The sequence below is a fragment of the Lycium barbarum genome, chromosome 4 (assembly GCF_019175385.1).
Source record: "Lycium barbarum isolate Lr01 chromosome 4, ASM1917538v2, whole genome shotgun sequence".
Taxonomy (NCBI): domain Eukaryota; kingdom Viridiplantae; phylum Streptophyta; class Magnoliopsida; order Solanales; family Solanaceae; genus Lycium; species Lycium barbarum.
The window spans coordinates 87,717,160-87,721,685 of NC_083340.1; positions in this window are offsets into that span (position 1 = coordinate 87,717,160).

Consider the following 4,526-nt stretch of genomic DNA (forward strand, 5'->3'; position numbering starts at 1 on the left):
ACATAAGGACAGGACAGGACCCCGTCGTGCCTGAATATATACCCAAAAGAATACGAGCATAAGTAGCACCTTCGGAATAGTAGAGTGCTCATGTGAATCCGCTGGTAAGCTCCTACAGATCTGCACTGTCTCCCTGTCTACCTGTGGGTATGAACACAGCGTCCAAAAAGAAAGGACGTCAGTACAAACATTGTATTGAGTATGTAAGGCATGAATAATACTGACATAATAGAGAAATAATAGAGCATGGGGAAAAGATACAACCTGCTTAGCCTTTAAAAGAAAACAGTTGTTATACATATCACATATACCATAATCATTAACCCGCTTCTGGATAACCATCGCACGCCGCCCACTAGTGGTGTCATGTCCAGCCATATAGGCACGATGTAATCATATGCATCCCGCCTTCGCGGTGTCATGTCCGGCCCTCTGGGTTAGTATATTTATTATGCAACAGCATTAAATTTTTCGAGCTATAATAGAAACATAACATGAGATAAAGAGATAACATGTACATCTGATTGCCTCATAAGGCGGATATCACGTATGCTTAGCTTTTAAAAAAAACTTTTCTCATATACATATACAACATAATAGTGTTGTGGAACATGAATCCCGATCAGTAAATAGATTATATTGTTGCGGAACGAACGACCCAATCCATAAATATATTATATTGTCTCCGAATGAACAACCCGATCTATATATCATATAATAGTGTCGAGGAACGAACGGCCCGATCCATACCCATATATCCAGCGTCCGGGACGATGTCACAACATACCTGCTGATCAGGTGGCTATGCATATATAACACCTCGTCATTTTTCCCATATCCCATATATACATATAGATACATATAAACATATATAATATAAGTAGCATGCATGAGAGCCCAAATAAAGGTTGTCACTTTATCGGAGTGACGTAAGGTCGGTAACCTCAGATTATGCTATGGAACGATCATCATCGCTTTACCTCACCTTGAAGGAACAATGATTATAAGGTGAGATCAACAATAATGAAGAACATCGAGGAACTCATGAAATAAACTCAACAATATCATCATAGCATTTCAAATCATAAACTTTGAAACTTCTAGAAACAGAATCATCATCTTTATCATCACTTTCATTCTGAAAACATAATCATCTTTAGCGTCATAAGAAACTTTAAGAATCATGAATCTTTAGCTTTTGGGTACTAGGGACATTATGGAAGACATGTACGAATTCAGAAGAAAGAAATCATCATTGTCAACATGGTCCTCACAGAAAACATCTTGTCTTTAATATCATAAAAACCTTGAGAATCATGAACTTATAGCTTTTCGGGAACAAGGATGTTATGAAAGACATATATAGAATCGTAATGTAGGAGTCATGCCTTTAGAAATAAAGGGACTACCTTACATACCTTTCGGTCTCCTTAGCCACTCGATGTTTATCCTTCCAAGCTCGCAAATCTACATATCACCCATTTATACCATTGTTAGGCTCAAGATCATATGCCCCTCTTAAATCCTCCATTTACTTCTATTTAGAATTTGCTGAAATTTGAGCAGCATCTCCTCTGTTTATAAGCTTAGCCCGAAATCACAATCCAACAACCAACAACAACAACAACAACAATACCAACAGCACAACAACATTATCAACACCAATAGGCTCCATAAACATCCCACACAATGTTTTCCAAGTTTCTCAACTAACCAACTTGTTATATGACTATTTAATAACTTTATCTCTGTAAATAAACCTAATTCAATATCAATAAGAGAAGATTCATACCTTACTTCCACTAGAACTACAATATCTTCACTTTTCACCTTGAATTCAGGCCAAGACTCGCCGCAATACTATTTTATTATCGCAACTATACACTGTCCTGACCAAAATTTGAGAATTATACTTGGTTTGCGTAAATATTTGATACTTGTAAATTAGGGGAAATTTCCAGAAATTTGGAGAGGTTTAGAATGTTTGGATGAGGAAATGACGGGGGTAAGCCCCCTTTTATAAGGTTCCAGGATCTGCCTGGACCGACTTAAAAAGTACTCAGTGTGTTCGTGTTGGGTAGTGGCGCGTTCGTGCTGGGTTGTCTGTCACCCCTTCTGCGCATTCGCGCTACCTCCTGGTGCATTTTCGCAGAGCATTTTCCTAGCCTTCCAGCCCAACTTGTAACGTCCATATCTCCTTGCTCCAATACTGTATCGATGAGCGGTTTGTTGCGCGAACCAACTTATTACTCGTATTCTCCATGTCTCAAACGGAAAAATAAGGCCAAGAAGGCCAACTATGAATATGGTATCATGCATACGTATAAGTACCATAAGCTTATGACGTCAACTTCTCCACTTAACAAAACATAACTAAGTTGTATACAGGAATATGTCTACAAAGCCTCTATGAACATGACGGAAGTACAGAAGTCGGGACAGGGCCCCCGACATACCGTTGATACAAAATGTATATACAAACCAAGACTCAGCAATGCTCCAGGAAGAAGTGGAGCTACCAAGCAAAACTAGTACCTGAAAGCATCCTACTATGGAGGGTCCTCATCTCGTCTGTCTATACCTACGGGCATGAACGCTGCGTCCACAATAAAGGACGTCAGTATGAACAGTGTTTTAAGGAATGAATAACAACATAATAAGAAGTATGGAACATAACATGAGATAAATAGATAACTTGTACGTCTGATTGCCTCGTAAGGCGAATGTCATGCATGCTTGGCTTTTTCTTAGAAAGCATTTCTCATACATATATACACGAAATAGTAATGATGCGGAATGTGCAGCCCGATCCGTAAATAGATTATATTGCCGCGGAACGAACGGCCCGATCCATAAATATATTATATTGCCGCGGAACGAATGGCCCAATCCATATATCATCTAATAGTGCTGAGGAACGAACGGCCCGATCCATACCCATATATCCCGCGTCCGGGACGAATTCATAATATACCAGCTGATCAGGTGGCTATACGTATATAACGCCTTGCCCTTTTTCCCATGTTCCCATATATACATATAGATACATATAAACATATATAATATAGGTAGCATGGATGAGAGCCCAAATAAAGGTTGTCACTTTATCAGAGTGACGTAAGGTCGGTAACCTCCAATTCATATTATGGAACAACTATCATCGCTTTACCTTACCTCGAAGGAACAATGATTATAAGGTGAGATCAACAACAATGAATAAAATCAAGGAAATCCTGCAACAAGCTCCATAGTCTCGTAATGGCATTAAAATCATAAGCTTTAGAATTTCTAGAATTAAAATCACCATCATCATGTTCATCATAGAAAACATCTCATCTTTGGTGTCATAAGAAACTTTATAAGAGTCGTGAATCTTTAGCTTTTGAAAAGAAAAAAAAGACATCATGGAAGACATATATAGATTCATAGGAAAGATGTCATCATGGGCATCATAGAAAACATCTTGCCTTTAATATCATAAAAACCTTGAAAATCCTGAACTTCTAGCTTTTCGGGAACAAGGATGTTATGGAAGAAATGTATGGAATCGTAACGTAGGAATCATGCCTTTTGAAAGAAAGGGACTAGCCTTAACATACCTTTCAGTCTCCTTAGCCACTCGACGTTTATCTTCCCAAGCTCGTAAATCTACACATAAACCATTCATACCATTGTTAGGCTCAATATCATATGTCTATCTTAAATCTACCATTTAATTCTATTTAGAATCAGCCAAAATTTGGGCAGCATCTCCCCTGTTTATATGCCTATCCTGAAATCATAATCCAATAACAAACAATAACAACAACCATACCCACATCATGACAACATTATCAACACCAATAGGCTCCATAAAACATCTCACACGATGTTTCCCAAGTTTCTTAACTAACCAACTTGTTATACGACTATTAATAACTTTATCTCTATAAATAAACCTAATTCAATATCAATAAGGAAAGATTCATGCCTTACTTCTGCTAGAACTGCAATATCTTCACTTCTCACCTTAAATTCAGGCCAAGACTCACCGCAATACAATTTTATTATCACAACTACACGCTGTCCGGACCAGAATCCGGAAATTATACTTGGTTTGTGTGAAAATTTGATGGGTGGAAGTTGGAAGAAACATCCAAAATATTTAGGATGATTTCAGGGGTGGTTTTTGATTAAATAAGGGGGTAAACCCCTTTATATAACGTTTTAGGCTCGGGTTGCACCGACTTAAAAAGTACTTAGCGCATTCGTGCTGGGTAGTGGCGCGTTCGTACTGGGTTTTCTATCACCCCTTCTGCGCGTTCGCGCCACCTCCTGGCACGTTCACGCAGAACATTTTCCTGGACTACCAGCCCAACTTGTAACGTCCATATCTCCTCGCTCTGATACCGTATCGATGAGCAATTTGTTGCGTTAGAACCTAGACTTCATGAACTCCACTTTAGGCTCTTGCTGTGCGTCAAAACTACTCATATACTAAAAGATATTCCTTCCTCAAGTAGGCCAAAATTACCCCTCATGTTCTC